The sequence below is a fragment of the Pelophylax lessonae genome, assembly GCF_965119305.1.
Source record: "Pelophylax lessonae genome assembly, chromosome: 8".
Lineage (NCBI taxonomy): Eukaryota > Metazoa > Chordata > Amphibia > Anura > Ranidae > Pelophylax > Pelophylax lessonae.
This window is the reverse complement of record NC_138775.1, coordinates 146,507,702-146,528,392: the sequence shown is the minus strand read 5'-3', so window position 1 is coordinate 146,528,392 and position 20,691 is coordinate 146,507,702. Positions and strand designations below refer to the sequence as shown.

At 41.3% G+C, this 20,691-nt stretch overlaps 1 protein-coding gene across 2 annotated transcripts in view; it reads right to left on the bottom strand.

The window, feature by feature from the left end:
* Positions 1-20,691, bottom strand: part of DDR2 (discoidin domain receptor tyrosine kinase 2) — a 167,755-nt gene that overhangs the window by 97,100 nt on the left and 49,964 nt on the right. The window lies entirely within an intron of this gene.

Sequence of the window (20,691 nt, the reverse complement as noted above, 5' to 3'; positions counted from 1 at the left end):
CATTTACTGGGTGGAACTCCGCTTTAAGCTTTGGCAAAACCATGGAAGCTGATTGGTTTCTATGCACAGCTGCCCCAGATTTTGCACTCTCCAGTTTTTGTAAATCAACCCGATAGAGAGTTACCTCTGGACCCAGGTGATATAAGTTAAGTGCCCACTCCACAGCATTTTTCCCATTATGAAAATGGATGGTGAAGATATTTTCCAATTCTAGCAACATAATCAGGATGTGAACCAACACTGATAGTACCTGGCTACTTGATCCAGTGCACAGTGTCCACACTAAGCCTTGGCTTTACTGCATTTATTAGGAGAAAATCATGTGATTCCCCCTGTGTCACGCATTTTCACCAGAATTGTATGTTTTCTTAGTCAAAATTTCAATACATTTTGAAATAGATAAATATGAACTGATAAAGATGAACAGCTACGTATTGAGAAGTTTTGGATATTTTGGGTACGACATTTTGCTACTTATGACATAATTGTCGTGCATCGTTTTCCAAACCTTGATCAACTGTATTACCATCATGAGTTCCTTTAAGTTACTCAAATAATCCTTCTGTTAGTATTCCAGCCTTCTTTTTACATGAGGCCTGCTGTGTACCATACAAAATGAGGATGGGTTATTGTCATGCTATAGTATGAAGTTGCTACCAGGTCAGGTGCCTTCCTGATGGCACCGCATGATGAATACGTATCCACCCGCACATCTCAGTAGTTAGAGGGGGGGGGGGGGGAAGCAGTGTTGATCAAATCAACAATGGTTTTTGGGAAAATGCAGCCCCAAATCCAAAAGGAGCCTCCACTGTGATTCAGTGTTGCCTGCAGACATCTATTCATGTACTGTGTTTTTGCCAGTTTTTGACTCATCGGTTTAGAGCACTTGCTGCTATTTTTCTGCACCCCAGTCCTTCTACTTACAGGTAAGTCATATAACTCTATTTTCAACTCAGAAGAATGGCTTTTAGGTTATAACTCCTTCATAAAGAATTCTGATAAGATTTCTCCACATTGTAGATGGGTGTAACAGGATCCCAGTGTTTTCTGTACAATTATGTAAAAACATCAGTGGTTGACATTTCCCAAATTAAAAGCTAAGCTTAGCTAAATTTGTTTATTTCTGCTTTTCTGTACTCAGCTTCCATAGCTGATCCCTACTCTTTCTTACCTGCTTGTGCAGCTTGGGAAGTACATCTGATTACACCTGCCTTCCGATATGTACTTTAAAGAGACCGTACTGATGACCCACTTGTGTCTTGGGCCATGATATGCCACATCCACTGCAACCTCACCTTTTTTATATGGTTTTTCCCTTGCCTGGATTCATTTCCCTCCACACAACTCTGTTAATGGAGTTGAGGTGCAAAACAATAGTCGCACATGCTCTGGACTGATGAGCCAAAATCTGAATTATTTGTCTCTGACGGAAGGCAATTTGTCTGCTGAAAACCAGTACATGGATACATGTCTGATGGCAACAGTGAAGCATAGTGGATTTTTGCAAATACAGTTACTAAGCATTGTTGGCCCTGTCTCTTAGCTGATTAGTACAGACAGATTCTTAATCATCATGAAATACTATCAGGGAGGCATGTAAACAATTCCAACCTTATTCTAAAGCATGACAATAACCCTGAGCATATGACCAAAATAGTAAAAAAAAAAAAAAGGATTAGGGAAAAGTGCAACGGATGGTAGGGCCCACAAGAAGATCTGACCGGGCCCGCAGGAATACAAATACAACACTCATATATGTATAAAAAATATATTTATTTTATTACAAAAGAATAAAAACATAATATTAAAATAAAATATTCTTTTGTAATAAAATGAATATATTTTTTATACATATATGAGTGTTGTATTTGTATTCCTGCAACCACCAGTTATGCCGGTATAGTTCCGCTTTCTTGGGTCCTCTCTTGGCCCCTACTACCCTTTGTTTTTTGTCCTACTCTGCAGTGTAGTTGAGCATCATGGGAAATGTAGTTCCAAAACATCTGGGGTGCCAAGGTTCACCATCACTGCTCTAGGGGGTATTATCATAACAGCAACCACATTACTTCTATCCAATACTTCAGTGTACAAATATTAATACAGATATTACACATTATTATTTTCTGTTCTATTGTTTTATTTTCTATTCTATTCTGTTTTGTTCTATTCTATTATTTTTGAAATTTAAATTTCAAAAGACGGCTATATTCTTTCTATTATATTCTATTCTTTTCAAAATTTGCATTTTGGAAGACAGCTATATTCTTACTATTTCATTCTATTCTATTTGAAAATCGAATTTTGAAATGTAAATTTTGGAAGACTGCTAAATTCTTTCTATTCTATTTTATTTTTTTATTCTATTGTTTTCCATTTTATCCTATTCCTTTATTTTCTATTCTATTCTGTTTAATTCTATTCTATTCCTTTTAAAATTCCAAATTCAGAAGACAGCTATATTTTAATTCACACAGTCTTTGAAGGAAATCAACAGTAGTCAGCAATATGTTTACATTTCAAATTTGTTTTCTAAATTGATTACGTTTTCAAATTTGTTTGGAATTATTTTCGAATTTGGATAATTCTTTATTTTGAGCAAAATGTTGTTTTGTTATTTTAGATTTGTTTATATTTGTTACTATTGTAATTAGGAAATTCAAATACATCTGAATTTCCAAATAACGAAAATTTTGTCTGAATTTAGTTTAGAAACAAAACAAAAAACACATATCTAATTGTCAAACAGTGACTGCATCCTATCAGATGTAGTCACTGTTCTGTAGCAGAATTTTACTGCTAAAATTCAATAGCACACAGTGATTCAAAGATTCTCCATCCTTGTTGCACTAAGGCTGGTAGCAAATGGTGAAATGCAGAATATATAGGGATATATAGGTTTCCAGTGATTTTCTAAAGTGATTTTAAAGGATCAGTTTTTTATTTTTTTAAATAACATACATGTCATACTTACCTGCTCTACTTGGGTCCCCTGCCTGCCCCCCATATGGGGTCACACGTGTGTGCTCACTCTCGAGCCAGCTCTGTTTGTCCATAGACACACAAAGCACAACTCAGCTCTGCCCCCCTGCTCTCTCCTAACTGGCTGTGATTGACCCCACTGCTATCTCCAAACCAATGAGGAGGGAGAGAGCTGATACAGCCTCTGCTCTCATGTACCTCGCTGGATTGAGATCAGGCTCAGGCGAGGGGAAGCTGGGGGGGGGGGGTCTGAATGCAGACTTTTTCTACCCTAACCACTTCCGGACCGCCCGCCACAGTTTTACGCCGCTTCTTTGACGTTAAATACCAGTGGTATGGCAGCAGATAGCTGCCGTAACCCCAGTATTTTCTTACTCGGCCGGCAGTCCTCTTTCACAAAAAAGTGGTCCCAGATTTCACGTGGGATCACTTTTATGGGTGGTGGGAGAGGTGCCCACCCCCCTCCCCCCCGCCGCTTCCCGGTCGCTTTCCTCGCTTACCAGAGCCTTCGCTACTGATCCGTCCATGTCCCAGGCAGGAAATCGAGTGGGGGCAAGATGGCACCCACTCGACTCTTTGGCCTTGGAGAACTGGAGTAATGCCATCCTCCTAACGGTCCTAAAGGGCCCATTTTTTTTTCTTGCTGAAAAAAATTTAATTTTTTTTTTGCTTTTAAGGTTAGATGTGCGATCTGAGTTATTTTTGACTCCAGATCTCACATTAAAGAGGACCTGTCCTGCTTATTTCTATTACAATGGATATTTACATTCCTTGTAATAGGAATAAAATTGATAGAAAAAATGTTTAAAGGGACAGTGTAAAATTAAAAATAAAAAGGTAAAATAAATAAGAAAAAACAAAAATTTAAAGCGCCCGTGCCTCCGAGATCGTGCGCAGAAGCAATCACATATGCAAGTCATTCCCACATATGTAAACGGTGTTCAAACCACACATGTGAGGTATCGCCGTGATCATTAGACCGAGAGCAATAATTCTAGCCCTAGACCTCCTCTGTAAGTCTAAACTGATAACCTGTAAAACATTTTAAAACATCGCCTATGGAGATTTTGAAGTACCAATGTTTGCCACCATTCCATTTTGAAGCATGACACGTTGGGTATCTATTTACTCTACATAACATTATCTTTCACATTATAGAAAAAAATTGAGCTAACTTTACTGATTTCTTATTTTTTAATTCAAAAAAGTGTATTTCATCCAAAAAAAATTGTGTTTGTAAGACCGCTGCGCAAATACAGTGTGGTATTGCAACATACTCCATTTTATTCTCTAGGGTCTCTGCTAAAAATATATATATAATGTTTAGGGGTTCTAAGTAATTTTCTAGCAAAAAATACTGATTTTAACTTGTATACAACAAGTGTCAGAAATGGGGCTGGTCCTTAATTGGTTAGAGGGGTTCTAAAGCTTACACATTTTATATCCTATGGCATTTCTTGCATTAAGGTAAAAAATGTTTAGGCATCAATTTTGGCCCCTCATATCCTCTGAGCCTTCATTCGATCCAGCACTGTGCATATCTGTAGGTCTTTTCTCCCCTCACTCCTATGTCTCACTGGTTTTGCTGGGGCACCAGGAGCCATTGGAACTTCCTGCTGTCAATCAAAACCAGTAACAAGGAAGCGGGGGGTGGGGCTGAGTACTGCTGTCTTTATCAATAGATGCAGCAGCGGGACTCGGAAGCGAGCATGTACAAGTGCACTGGACAGAGAGGAGGAGCCAGGAGTGCCAGCAGGGAACTCGCGAAGAGGAGGCTCGGGGCCACTCTGTGCAATTTCATGTTTGTTATTTTTTTAATATTTTTTTTCTGTTACAATCACTTTAATGAAATGAAATAAAATAAAATGCATCAAGGTAAAAAACCTTCTACCTTTAGAACCACTTTAATGAATACAGACTCTAGCCAACTGCATGTCCATGGAATCATATGAGAAAACATCAAAGTTTACCACTATTAAAAAAAAAAAATCGCAGGAAAACCATTTAAAAACCAACTCTCTGCAAGTAAAAAATTATCCCTTGCAGTGTGGGCTATAATCGTTTATGTCTAGGGGAAATATAAAAGGAAATATACAGTACTTACTTAATCCTCTGCTCCTCCCCGGTTATACATCCCCACTGCGAGGGATAATTTATTTTTTATTCCCAGAGTTAGGTTTTAAGGCAGGAACAATATTTTATTGTACAGCAGGTGAGTATGTTCATATAGCCTTTGTGTGCTGCAAGCAAAGCCTGCTCCTTGTGCACATACCAACACAGCTTGTATTTTACTCATATCTTTCTCCAGTGCTAATTCATCATAAAACTGTAAAATTATTTATTTTATGTAATAATTTAAGGTAGCTGAACCCTACCCCCATTTAAAATCAGATAAAGGGGGGGAGGGGGATAGGCGCAGTTTTACATCTACATACTGGGCACTGCATGACTCACAGCTTGTATTGTACCAGCTCAATATATATATGTGATAAAAGGCAAGGTTCTGAACACCACTGAAATCTACAATTTAAAGAGGAGCTCCAGTCACATTTGTGTTTACTTAAAAGTCAGGAGCTACAAAAACTGTGAGTTTTAATAAATAGACGCTCACCTGTGCAAGGATACAGCAATGTGCTCGCCCGAGCCGTTCTTTCCATCTGTCTTCTGTCCCTGACGATGGCATCTCAACTGTGAGCACCCGCCTGTGACAGCTTGCAGCTTCACAGTCGGGTGCCCACTGTGCATGTGCGAGGCGCGCTGTGCATTGTGACAATTATGACAATTCAATATGAGCTTACTTTACAAATCTCCTGTCATGTTGTGAGTTCTGCCTGTGTGCTAAATATTTCTTTCCACAACTTCCTTCCATACTTTGTGGCTTTTCCTCCACTCATTTTCTTTTTTTGATTTTTAAAGACTACATGTCCCATAGTGCCTTGCTGCCTGGAAGTAGGGATTCCTGTACAGACTCCACCTCCTGAAACTTGTTCTCTCAGCAGCTCTGTAGTTCAGAAGGCAGGCTCTCTCAAATGTGTCACACAGCAGTGCCTATTCATATAAACTCATGTAAACATTTAGGAAAATATTTGTGTGGGGATTCTTCAGAGAGTAAAATTTCAAACTTCAAGGCTGTGTTCACGTTTACTGCTTCCGGACCACCCGCCGCAGGTATACTGCGGCAGGGAGGCCCTCCTGCACGAACCGACATAGGTATACGTCAGTCGCGGGCCTGCAGCTAGGGGGCACGCTCCCACCCCCATTTGTCAGCCGGGACTCAGATGCATGGGGCAGGTGGTTTCCGATTGCCACCTGACACCCGCGATCACACCCTCGATGAGAGAGAACTGTCAGCTGTTGTAAACACAGCTGACCGTTCTTCTCCCTGAAATTATCACAGAGCCCCTGTGATCTTTCTATATAGCAGGGGTCTTCAAACTACGGCCCTCCAGTTTTTCAGGAACTACATTTCCCATCATGCATAGTCATGTCTGTGAATGTCAGAGTTTTACAATGCCTCATGGGATGTGTAGTTCTGCAACAGCTGGAGGGCCGTAGTTTGAGGATCCCTGCTATATAGGAATACAGGTCTCTGTGATCATTTCACAAGCCATGCCCCCATACAGTTAGAAACACACCTCTAGGTACACATTTAACCTCTTGATCACTTACAGTGTTAACCCCTTCCCTGTCAGTGTCATTATTACAGTAACAGTGCATATTTTTAGCACTGATTACTGTAGTAATGTCACTGGTCCCCCCAAAAGTGTAAAAAATGTCAGTCAGGGGTCCAATCTGTCCGCCGCAATGTCGCAGTTCTGCTAAAAATCGCAGATCGCCACCATTACTAGTAAAAAACCCCCAAACAATAAAAATGACATAAATCTTTCCCGTAGTTAGTAGACGCGATAACTTTTGCGCAAACCAATCAAAATACGCTTATTCAGATTTTTTTTACCAAAAATATGTAGCAGAAAACAAATTGGCCTAAAATGTTAAAAAATTTAGATTTTTACATTATTTTTTTGGGGATTGTTATATAGCAGAATGTGAAAAATATATATTTTTTTCTCAGAATTTTTGCTTTTTTATTGTTTATAGTGCAAAAAATTAAAATTGCAGAGGTGATCAAATACCACCAAAAGAAAGCTCTATTTGTGGGAAAAAAAGGATATTGATTTTATTTGGGTACAGCGTTGCACAACCGCGCAATTGTCCATTAAAGTAACGCAGTGCCGAATCACAAAATATGGCCTGGTCATTAAGGGGACAAATTCTTCCGGTCCAGAAGTGGTTAAATACCCAGTCATTTGCAAAGGAAGGCTAGAACATCATTATTTGCAGCACATGTCAAAACAAATAGAGTTTGAGAATCTTCCATGGTAGCATTTACTAAAGTAGTTTAGAATGTTCACACAAAAGAGTGGAGATTCACTTAATTTATTCCATCATGTAACAAGTAGATTCGTGTTTATTTATTTCATTTACACAATTAGATGATTGCAGTGAATCCTCACTCTTTTTGTGTGTGAGCACGCTCAATCCCATTAGTGAATCTTTGAGAGTGTCTAGATGTGTCACATAATGTACCAAAAGAGGCTCAGTGAACACTTAGAAATAGTGACGTGCAAGAATTAAATTGGTTGTAAATCCTTCTATATATCCAGTGAAGTGACTGGCCACAGGTGATACACAGAGATGAAACAAATCATTCTACATAGTTCATACCAGTTTATCTGCTGTCTTCTCTTTTCTACATCAGTTCAAAGCGCAGCATTTATAAAGCTTGTCTGAGCTTTAAGAAAACAGGGGGCGGAGAGCTGAAATTACAGAGCTTAGTGAAGAAAGCTCTGAGAGCTGATTGGAGGGAAGAGACACGCCCTCTTCACACAGCACAGAGGAACAAAGATGAGGTTGTCAATCAGCTGGAGCTCCCTCCCCTGTCACCATTTTTCTCTTGGTGTCAGGAAAACCAGTCAGAAATGATGATGAAGTGATGATTCACAATGATAGAAGAATGAAGCAGGAGACAGAAATGACACTGAGTGCTCTTAATTGAGAGACATTAAGTACACACTATAAAAGGATATGCTTTGTTCATATTTCATGTCTGAGATTTATAACAAATTTAACTGTAACTGATTTTATATGACTATATTTAATGGTTTACAAATTTAGAGTGAGGAAAATTTCGGTATACTGTATGTAGCAAGATGAACACATTTTGAGACACAGTATAGCCTATGGTCTATAATTGCTCAACAAACATTCTGTAGCAAAGACAAGGCGTTGTCTACACGTACAGCTCAGCAAACATTCTTTGGTCTCTTCTCTATGTAGAATTCACACATTCTTTTCTTAGCAAATAGTAGTGAAAGTCAAAATTCAAACATACAAAATAAGGTCTAGTACAGCCTTTCTCAAACTTTTTACTCCAGGCGAACCCATGAAATGATTTTCTGGTCTCCGGGAGCCCCTGCTAAGAAAAATTAATTGGAGGTTAGTGGGGAAAATGTCCCTTACATTGGTGGCCAGTGAGAAGAATGACACCCTTACATCGGTGATTAGAATGCTACTCTTGCAGACAGCTAAAAAGGTCATTGGTGTCATGCCCCTGGCTTTGCTAAGTGGCACTGGCCTCAGAACTAGGCAGCACCATTAAATGGGACACCAATGAGCCACAGCTCAATGAACCCCCCAGCCAACATTAGAGGAATCCTAGGGTTCCACAGAATCCTGGTTGAAAAGGGCTGGTCTAGGCTTATTTGATTCACAAACATTGCTGGCAAGAGCAGGCATAAAGCTTAAGCTCACTTGCTAACATATATGATTTACATTGATCAAACAGGTTGGAAATATGTTACACGCATCAACCAATGAGACAGGAGGATTTTCTTCCATCAGGCTTAGTAACCTTGCCCCGATTGAAGTGCAAATTGATAGACAGACTGCCATTTGTAACAGCTATAATGATCCATACCTACAATATTCTGCTACTTGCTTTTTATATGTCCATTAATGCTCTTTAGTGGTATGTTATTGGGTGTAACTATGGGTTCTGCCTGTCAGTGCTCCCTAGTGGAGAATAATAAGGACTATTCATGGATTGTGTGCTAATGCTCATTAAAGGTATCTTATAAAATGTAATCATAGATTCTGTATTAATGCTCACTAGTGATTACTAGTGATTACTGCTGATGATGTTGACAACAACATCATCAGCAGTAATCAGCACGGGTTTACAAATGGGAGTTCTTGTCAAACCAATCTCTTAACATTCTACGAGGAGGTGAGCTGTGAGCTTGATAGGGGGAGACCAGTGGATGTGGTGTATTTGGATTTCGCTAAGGCGTTTGATACAGTTCCCCACAAGCGCTTAATTTATAAAATAAGGTCTGCAGGTATCGATAGCAGGGTTTGCTCTTGGATACGGAACTGGCTTAAAAGGCGTGTCCAAAGGGTAGTAATAAACAGCGTATACTCAGACTGGTCTGAGGTGGTAAGCGGGGTCCCCCAAGGCTCAGTCTTGGGACCAACCTTGTTCAATTTATTCATAAACAGCATTGAGGACGGGATCGGTAGTTCGATATCAGTTTTTGCAGATGACACAAAATTGGCCAGGGCAATAACTTCACAACATGAAGCAGATATCCTACAGAATGACCTGAACAAAATTACAGAGTGGGCAACGACATGGCAAATGAGGTTTAACGTGGAGAAGTGTAAGGTTTTGCACTTGGGGACTAAAAACATAAAAACACAATACACGTTAGGAGGGGAACCCTTGGGGGAATCAAAAATGGAGAAGGATCTGGGAGTCTTGGTTGATGATAGATTAGGCAACAGCATGCAATGTCAAGCGGCAGCTGCCAAAGCCAGCAGAACATTAGCATGCATAAAGAAAGGGATGCATTCCAGAGATAAGACTATAATCCTTCCACTTTATAAAACTCTGGTCCGACCGCATCTGGAGTATTCTGTCCAGTTCTGGTCGCCAGTCCTCAGGAGGGATGTGTTGGAGCTGGAGAGAGTCCAGAGAAGGGCAACTAAACTAATTAGGGGATTGGAGGACCTTGACTATGAAGAGCGTCTACAATCGCTCGATTTATTCTCCCTGGAGAAGAGACGTCTGAGGGGGGACATGATAGCAATTTATAAATATCTTAATGGGGATCCCAGCTTAGAAAAAAAGCTGTTCATTCGAAGGGATTGCATGAGGACTCGAGGGCATACAATGCGATTAGAGGAGAAGCGTTTTAACCTCAGGCAACGCGGGGGGTTCTTTACTGTTAGGGCAACAAGATTGTGGAATTCTCTACCACAAGAGGTGGTTTCTGCGGGTAGTATGGTGGCATTCAAAAGACTCTTAGACTTACATCTCAAGGATCAGAACATTCAGGGGTATGTGAGATGATTACAGCCACACACACCTACACAGGTTGAACTAGATGGACTATTGTCTTTATTCAACCTCACCTACTATGTAACTATGTAACTATGTAGTGAAATGTTATTATGTTTAATCATGGATTTTTTGGTAACTCTCACTAAAGGTATGTTATAAAGTTTAGTCATGGGTTTTGTGTTTGCAGCACCCTCTGTGTACAGTAGGTGAATTTAATTGGGCTCCTTTTGTAGCCAAAGGAGCCAGGGTTGCTTTGTTGAGAGTTAGTTGGCAGAACTCCAAGGGCTGAGTCTCTGTCGCCTCCCCCTGGCGGAGGGTGAAGAGGCAGAGACGAGACCTGCATTTTTATGGAGTTTCTCCCAATTCCTGGGTGGGGGCGGCTCACAAGGTGGAGAGATAGGTTATAAGTATTCTGGAGCCTGGCCATGTGGGGAAGAGAGTCCAGGGTCCAGTCACCTGGCGGGGTGGCCTAAGTTTGGGAGTTCTGCACTTGGGCAAAAAGAAGGAGCCAGAGAAAGCCTGAGAGGAAGAGTGAGAGCAGCAGAGGAAGCCCCACACCCTTTCAGCCTAGCTAAGCTTAGGAGCCATTGGGACCTCTCCAGGAGAAGGCCTGTTCAGCAGTCACCACATGAGCTGCAGGATCTTTCAAAGGGACTGAGTGAGTAGCTTCAATCATTACACCCCAGAGCCTATAGAGGAGAAGCAGCCAGGTGCATTACCCAGCTAGCTATCTACAGAGAGACAGCACAGCTACCCTACATCTCTTGCTTTGGGATTCTAAGTAGAAGCCAGGTGCCTTGGCATTTTTCCACAGAAGCAAAGCACCTGCATTCAATATTTTGAACTCTTTTCTTTGCCAATCGAGCTGATCCATCTATCATATGGCAGGACAGGTGTGTGATTTATGGTTTCAAGTTCTCAAGATATATTTAACTACCGTTCAGGACATCCCATATCTTCCCAACCTTATGCAAGTTTAACCCCTAATAAACCTAAAACAAAACAAAGCACCCTGAACTGGTTTTTGACTACTGAGTGAATATGGAAAATTCCTGTTACCTGGCTGTGCATGCGAGGGAGAACCAGAAACCCCAGAGGCCCTTGCAGGTGTAGCACTACATGTTATTGCTCACCAAATGTATCTTATCAGGTTTAATCACAGCTTCTGTGTTAATGCTCACTAGCGGTAGTTTATAAGGTTTAGGGCTCATTCAAATGGGCAATCAGATATATCCTCCAATCTGGGCCGCTGTCTGCTGCATGTGCATCTACTTCAGAGCTGTGTGAATGTAGCCCATAGAAGGGTATGCAGATGCAATATTTGCATTGACAGTCACATGTCAAAATCTGACATGTGTGTAGGCAGATGCAGTCTGTACTCCCCACTGCAAGTGGCATTCAAATGAAGCAGCAATACAGAAGAGGAAGGAAGTCATGAGGAACTTGGTTCCTCTATGATTTCCTGTGGTCACAAGGAGACAGCTGTCCGATTGGACGCTGGTGCCCCACTTGACTTCAGCGGCAATCTTGAGTCAGGCACAGTCTATTTAAGACTCCGGTTCCCAGGTTTGGCACACTGTGTGCGAGTGGCTAGTGTAGAGACAGGTTCCCCATCTGGTAGGGACAGTACTTAGAGGTAGGGAAAGGTTCCGAAGGAGTAGGGATAGTGCTTCGACATCTACCTCGCTTCAGGAAGCCTCCTCTTTGGGTGTCGACCGGCCCGGCTACATTCCACCCCTCGTTGCAGACACTGTCGGCATCTAAGGTCTACAGACTGCTTTTCCATCTGGCCTAGTTGTATTGTGTTGTTTTTGCGTTTGACCTACACCATATTGCTATTGTGTGTTTACTACCTGCCACACCATGCTGCAATTACTCACATGTGGGCAGGAAATACTTGCCAACATTTAAAAAAAAAACCTTCTACCTTTTTTCCCTGTTTGTCCAGCAAGCAATTGTAGGTGAAGAATATACTTTAGGTAGGGGTGGGGCATTAATTTAAAATGGATGTGGTTTTACAAGTGACATATTGTTACCTAATGTCATACTTTAAATAAACATATATAACAGAGCTGAAGTTATGGGGCTAAATAAATATAAAAGTAAACAAAACCAACAACAAAACACTGGTAGTTACCGTTTGACTTTCGGCCTATGTGTACTTCTGTCTTTTTAGAAGACAGAAGCTGGTCTCACGTTGTTAGCTGGTTTGCTGGAAAACCAGCATTTGATCAGGGAGGGGATCCTCCCTGTCAGAATACAATTGCACTGCAGGGGAGATCCCTGCATCACACATTGTTTGTGTTGATGCAAGGATCTGCCCCTTTTTTTAAAAAAAAACCCATTGGTTACATATTTACATAATTAGTCAGGTTGAACAAGGACACAAATCCATCTGGCTCAACCAATAAAAAACAGAAAAACAGTAAAGAAAACCTAACCATACAATCCCATATCAACAATCCTATACCCGCAGTTGATTCAGAGGAAGGTGAAAAACCCCAGCAAAGCATGATCCAATTTGCTACAGCATGGGAAAAAATTCCTTCCTGATCCCCTGAGAGACAATCGGATATTCCCTGGATCAACTTTACCTATAAATATTAGTATCCATTTATATTATGTACACCTAGGAAAGAATCCAGGCCTTTTTTAAAGCAATCTAGTGAGCTAGCCAGAACCATCTCTATTCCACATTTTCACAGCTTGGTGAAGAAACCTTTCCATATTTGGAGACTAAATTTATTTTCTTCTAGACGTAAAGAGTGCCCCCTTGTCCTCTGTGTTGACCTTAAAGTGAACAACTCAACACCAAGTTCACTATATGGACCCCTTATGTATTTATACATGTTGATCATATCCCCCCTTAATCTCCTCTTCTCAAGAGAGAATAAATTCTGTTAATCTTTTCTCATAGCTGAGCTCCTCCATGCCGCTTATCAGTTTGGTTGCCCTTCTCTGCACTTTCTCTAGTTCCCCGATATCCTTTCTAAGAACTAGTGCCCAAAGCTGAACTGCATATTCCAGATGAGGTTTTACTAATGATTTGTACAGGGGTAAAATGACATCTCTCTCTCTGGAGTCCATGCCTCTGTTATTACAAGAAAGGACTTTGCTTGCTTTGGAAACTGCAGCTTTGAATTGCATGCTATTATTAAGCTTAGGATCTATCAGAACACCCAGATCCTTCTCTGCTATGGATTTCCCCAGTTCTACTCCACCTAGTATGTATGATGCATGCATATTCTTAGCTCTTAAGTGCATAACTTTACATTTATCGACATTAAACCTCATTTGCCACATAGTTGACCAATGCAACATTGAGGTAGTACAGTAAACATGTAAAACAAGAGTGAGTGCAGCGCTGACTGACGAATCAGTCCTTAATAGTCCATAAACAGTTGCATATAATGATGAATACGCAAAAAATATATATCTTTAAAATTCATACACCACATAATCTGATGGTAAATGAGAAATAGAGAACAAGGAACACCCCTCCAGTGTCCAAAAATAGAGCACAGTTCACACAGAAGATCCATAAGGGTGATAAACCTTCCACAACCGGTGCGTTGAACGACACACTAATCCTCCATCAGGTATATATAAATACTCACCAGATTTCCTAGGGAGCCAAGCCTTAAAAGTAAATTTCCAGTGGATAAATGAAAATGAAGAGGGCTCCTCATAGTGCTGTATGTTTAAAAGCATTCCATCTTTATTGAGAAAGTTTTCTTCAAAAGTAAAATTCCACGCAAACACAATAAAATATATGGTTAAAAAGAAAAAGGCTGGTGCCCCGGCTGAACTCCCGTACTGACCCAATACCTTGCGGTAGTCTGCTAAGTCTATCGCGGGAGCCGCGCTGTCCCCGGAAGTAGGGTGATTGCCGTGCGGTTCACAGCGGGGCCCAGAGCGAGCCAGCGTACGTTGCAGCTTGACGCGTTTTGTCACTGGAATGACGTCATCGTCATTCTTTTTAACCATATATTTTATTGTGTTTGCGTGGAATTTTACTTTTGAAGAAACCTTCCTAATAAAGATGGAATGCTTTTAAACATACGGCACTATGAGGAGCCCTCTTCATTTTCTTTCCCTACGAGTGCCAATAGGTGAGAGGAGACTCTAAAGCTTAAAGGGATCCTTTGCTGGCGTATGCTAGGATCAACACCATCTGGTAAGTGCGCTACCTGACCACAATTTGTTGGCGGTGAAGTGGAGGGTGACACCATCATTGTTAATGTGCATGCACAACCACTTGATCCAGTTGATCCAGTCTTCATATAAAGGACTCACAACTCTTTTTGCACTATTTTTTGCACTTTTTCCTGCACTGTACTAAGTTTCTACTGCTACGGACTATTATTATTTATGATTTATAATCACTCAAGAACTCAAATGTTATAATATGTAAGCAACTATTGGGGACATTTGTTGCTACATATTGCACTTAACACTCTTAATACTTTTTTCACTTGTTTTTAGTCCATAACCCAAACAGTTATAATATAACAATATTTTCATGATATTAAAAATTATTATTACGTTGATCGGTTTGTTCACCTGTTTGTGAAAATTCCCATGCTCGTTCTGTTTCTCAATAAAGAATTTTGGAAAAAAAATTATTATCACATTGGTGATATTTGATGCCACACATTGCACTTTACATTGGCAATTTTGCGCTTGCTATATTGCACTCAGTTGAGCACTAACTGATTATGGTTGTCAACACTATTAGAAGCATTTTATATAATAATTATTCTGAAGTCAATGTATATATATATATATATATATATATATATATTGTGACAGGAAGTCAGGTAAATCTGGGAATGTAGTCACTGAGAGGAGACACATTCCCACCTGCTTTGAAAGTTCACTGATACTATAGGGTGTTGGCTGCAGAGAGAGCCAGCAGGAAGTTGAAAACCATTCAGCTGTTCAGAATGAGGAGATCAAGGACTCTATAATTTGTCCAGAGAAAATCTATTGAGTGCTGCCTCCTGTCGCTGTGTGAGCTGGGAAGAGGAGGACAGACATACGTGTACCTCCCGACGCCGTGTGGGCATGGGAGAAGGACTGCTGCCACCTGTCGCCGTGTGGGCTGGGAGAGGGGGACAGTCGGATGTGTGCCTCCCGACAAGCTGGTGAGCATGGGAGAAGACCCCCTAAAGCGATGTGAAGCTAAGGAGGGTAACCACGAGTGAAGACGTCTCAAAGGTGAGAAGACAAAGTGTTCCATGTGAAGAGTGTGAAGAGAAGTGTTCCATGTGAAGAGTGTGAAGAGTAAAGGGACCTGTTAAATGAACTGTGTTCCATGTGAAGAATCTGAAGAGTAAAGGATCCTGTCATAAATGAACATGTGCTGTGTGAAAGAAAACAAAGGGACATGTTCAATGGACAATGTTTGTGCTGTGTGAAAAGCAAACAAATGGACATTTGAGTGTCTGCTGTAGGATCAGCAGTGTCGGCCCAACAGTAGGTTGGAAAGACTTCTTAGGTAGGTTCCAGCTGTGAGAAGGTAGCCGCCCACAGAGGCAAGGATTTATTTTGTCTTTTATTTTATTTTGGCTGTTTTGATGCTTGCAATTGTGTTAAGTAAATTGCATGAATAAATCAGTCTTGTTTTTCAACCTCTAATCGGCTACCTCTCTGGGAAAACGCACCCCCCAAGGGGTCATCCACACCCGCCACCGAGCTAATCCCTCACAATATATATATATATTTTTTTTTTTTTTTCTTGCACAGCTATTTATAATCACACTAAGTAAGAGGATTTAGCGCTGTTTATATATCCATTCATCTTTATACTTACCCCTAGGGGTACTTTTGAAACAAGCTGCTTACCCCTCTATATTAGCAATAAGCACAAACTGCAGTGGCGCGAATGGTGCAGTATCATTACATGAACAATCATTACCTGTGTAAAAATGATGCAATGAAGTTGTCATGTGCAGTGTAATATACCCAACAAGTATTCAGTGACAGTTGTGTACCTAGCGTAGTTGGCACTCAGAATATTTCTAACACCCCAACCCCCCCCACACACCTTTATATACCATGATTGTTTTCATTAGTGAAAACAATCTATTGACTGTATTCATGGGTAAGATTAATAGATGAGGAGTGTGGAGGGTATGGTGGTGGGCAGTATGTGTAGGATAGGAGTGTGGAGGGCATGAAGATGGGCAGTATGTGTGGGAGAAGAGTGCAGAGGGTATTGTGGTGGTCAGTAAGTGCAGAAGAGGAGTGCAAAGAGTATGACGGTGCGCAGTATGTGTAGGAGAGGAGTGCGGAGGGCATGACAATGCGCAGTATGTGTAGGAGAGGAGTGCAGAGGGTATGACGATGAGCAGTGTATGCAAGAGAGCAGAGAGGAAGGTTTTCTTGTGGGCAATACATGTAGAAGAGTAGGGTTCAAGGTAGCACGTGTGTAGATGGTATGAAGGTTGACAGTATGTGTGGAAAACTATGCAGAGGGCATGGAAAATAAGATTGTACTGTGCCACCAGCACAAGGTTTTACTGCTGACAGTGAGAAGTATATAGTGGCAGGGTAAAGAGCTGTATGTAGTGGCAGGGCAGGCAGTGAGCAGTATGTAATGGCAAGGTGGTCAATTAGCAGTATGCAGTGGCAGGACAGGGTAGTAAGTAGTAACAAGGCAGTCAGTGTGCAGCATGTAGTGGCAAGCTAGAGCAGTATGTAGTGGCAAGGCACTCAGTGAGCAGTATGTAGGGGCTATACAGTTTGTCAGCAGTATGTAGTGATAGGGTGAGCAGTGAGCAGTATGAAGTGGCAAGGCAGTCAGTGAGCAGTATGTACAGTGGTGATCTTAAGTTTGGGCACCCCAGGTAAAAATTTGTATTAATGTGCATAAAGAAGCCAAGGAAAGATGGAAAAATCTCCAAAAGGCATCAAATTACAGATTAGACATTCTTATAATATGTCAAAAAAGCTGGATTTTATTTCCATCATTGACACTTTCAAAATTACATTAAAACATGGCATCTGCAAAAGTTTGGGCACCCTGCAGAATTTATAGCATGCACTGCCCCCTTTGCAAGGCTATGACCTGCCAGTGTCATGGATTGTTCTCAATCGTCATCTGGGAAAACCAGGTGATGTCAATCTCAAAGGTTTTAAATGCCCAGACTCATCTTACCTTGCCCCAACAATCAGCACCATGGGATCTTCTAAGCAGTTGTCTAGAAAACTGAAACTGAAAATAGTTGACGCTCACAAAGCTGGAGAAGGCTATAAGAAGATAGCAAAGAGTTTTCAGATGTCAATATCCTCTGTTCAGAATGTAATTAAGAAATGGCAGTCATCAGGAACAGTGGAAGTTAAAGCAAGATCTGGAAGACCAAGAAAAATATCAGACAGAACAGCTCGCAGGATTGTGAGAAAAACAATTCAAAACCCACGTTTGACTGCACGATCCCTCCAGAAAGATCTGGCAGACACTGGAGTTGTGGTACACTATTCCACCATAAAGAGATACTTGTACAAATATGGTCTTCATGGAAGAGTCAACAGAAGAAAACCTCTTCTACGTCCTCACCCCAAAAATCAGCTTTGAACTTTGCAAATGAACATATAGACAAGCCTGATGCATTTTGGAAACAAGTTCTGTGGACCAATGAGGTTAAAATTGAAATTTTTGGCCGGAATGAGCAAAGGTACATTTGGAGCAGAAGGGGCACAGAATTTAATGAAAAGAACCTCTGTCCAACTGTTAAGCATGGGGGTGGATCAATCAAGTTTTGGGGTTGTATTCTAGCCAGTGGCACGGGGAACATCCCATGAATAGAAGGAAAAATGGATTCAATAAAATTTCAGCAAATTTTGGATGGTAACTTGATGTTATCTGTGAAAAAGCTGAAGTTAGAGAGAGGATGGCTTCTACAAATGGATAATGATCCTAAACACACCTCGAAATCCATGGGGGATTACATCAAGAGGCGTAAACTGAAGGTTTTGTCATGGCCTTCACAATCTCCTGACCTCAACATAATTGAAAATCTATGGATAGACCTTGAAAGAGCAGTGCGTGACAGACAGCCCAGAAATCTCAAAGAACTGGAAGACTTTTGTAAGGAAGAAAGGGCAAAGATACCTCAAACAAGAATTGAAAGACTCTTGGCTGGCTACAAAAAGTGTTTACAAGCTGTGATACTTGCCACAGGGGGCAGTACAAGATATTAACTCTGCAGGGAGCCCAAACTTTTGTAGACGCCATTTTTTTGTTTTCTGTAATTTTGAAAGTGTAAATAATGGAAATAAAATCTAACTTTTGTTGACATGTTATAAGAATATCTAATCTGTAATTTGATGCCTTTTGGAGATTTTTCCATTTTTCCTTGGCTTCTTTATGCACATTAATACAAATTTTTACCTGGGGTGCCCAAACTTTCGATCACCACTGTAGTAGAAGGCTCTGAGATGGATTTGCATGCAGCAGACAGGGCTTAGACCAGAGGACAGATCTGATCACCTGTCTGATTGAGCCCTTAACCATGGATTTGCCAGTTCAAAAAGCCCAGGGGACAAGGGGCAGCACTGCCTAGTCCCGCTGCCAGAGAGAAGGGTCAGAACAGTGAATTATTTGTACATATTTTAGCTAGTTGGGCAGTGCATAACATGCGAATGCATGCAATAAAGTTGGAACCAAATCCAAATTTATGTAGGACAGCCCAGAGGTAGGGCCACTTATCAGAATCAAAGGCTTTTTTGGCATCCAAGGATGCCACTACCCCAGGCTGTGCTCACTTGCTCTAGCTATATGTGTGAGTAATCTACGGATATTGATGCCTGTTCCTCTACCCGACATGAATCCAATTTGGTCTGGATGCAGTAATAACTCTGTTAAGGCGCAGAGCCAAGACCTTTGCCAGAATTGTAGCATCTACATTAACTAACAATATGGATCTGTAAGAGGAGCAAAGATCCAGGTCTTGGCCGGGCTTCGGGGGGACAACTAATACTGCCTCTCTCATAGACAAAGGCAAGATCCCTGAATCCTGTATCCGGGATAACATCTTATGAAACAAGGGAAGGAGAGAATCTGCACGAGCCTTAAAGAATTCCATCGGGAACCCATCAGGGCCTGGAGATTTCCCAGTTTGCATTATTTTAACAGCAAATTGGAGTTCTTCCTAAGTTATGGGACTATCCAACTTATCCCTGTACGAGGTAGTCAGACTGGGAAGGTCTATATCCTCCAAGTAGGCAGCCACTTCCTCCACGGAGCATACCGTCTTGGAGGCATAGAGATCCTGATAATAGGCAACAAAGCACTCATTTATCTGGCACAGATCCATCAGCATCACCCCACCAGGATCAGCTATGCAAGCGATGGAGACCAGGGCAGATTGTTCTCTAGCTAAACATGCAAGGAGACGCCCCATCTTCTCCCTCTGTTCAAAAATCCGCTGAGTCTGGTGGAGCAAGTGCACTTCAGTGGCTTTGGTACGTAGAAGACAGACCTCTTGCAGAGTAACCTACAGGATACTGCAAACAAAAAACAAAAAAAAGGGCGCACCGGCCTAGCACATTATCCCCAGTAAGGCTTTAATAATTACAAAATAAGAATATCTACTCACAAACAAGTGATGTAAACTAGCATGTCAGATTCAAATGTTGGAGTCCATAGTTACACAGTCCACAGTCTTTGATGAAATGATGGCTAACGCGTTTCAAGGCTACGCCTCTTCCTCAGAGCCGAAGGACCCTATCTGGACCACCAGTTTATATAGCAGAAGTGATTCATGCTTGCCTGTGGAGCTTTGAAAGGGCTCTCAAACATAATGCTATAGGGGCATGGTCGGAAACACCCCTGAGAAGAATGGAAAATTCTCGGAACCCTGGAGAGGACCAGGCCCCCAAATCTATACGTGAAATTGTTTTATATGAAGCCGAGTGACAGGTATAAGCTTTCACACCTTGGTTCCTCCATCACCAAATATCAAAAAGTTGGAAAGTGCCTGCCCAGGCCATTAGATCAGAATTAGTAGAGAGACTACATTGGACATTCTTTGCCATCCAGGGTCAAGGACATGTTGAAATCTCCCATAATCACAACATTTTCCTTATTAATAGAGGCCAATTTGGCCAAGACAGTATAGAGTTGCCCAATCAGTGCTGCCAGAGGGAGATAAAGACCCACCAGCACTACCTCTAGGCTATGTAGCAGTGCACGAATGATCACATAGCGGCCACCTGAGTCCAGCACCAAATCCAGCAATTAAAATGGGAGAGATTTGTGCACAAGAACTCTCACCCCTCAAGAGAAATTAGTATGAGTAGAATGA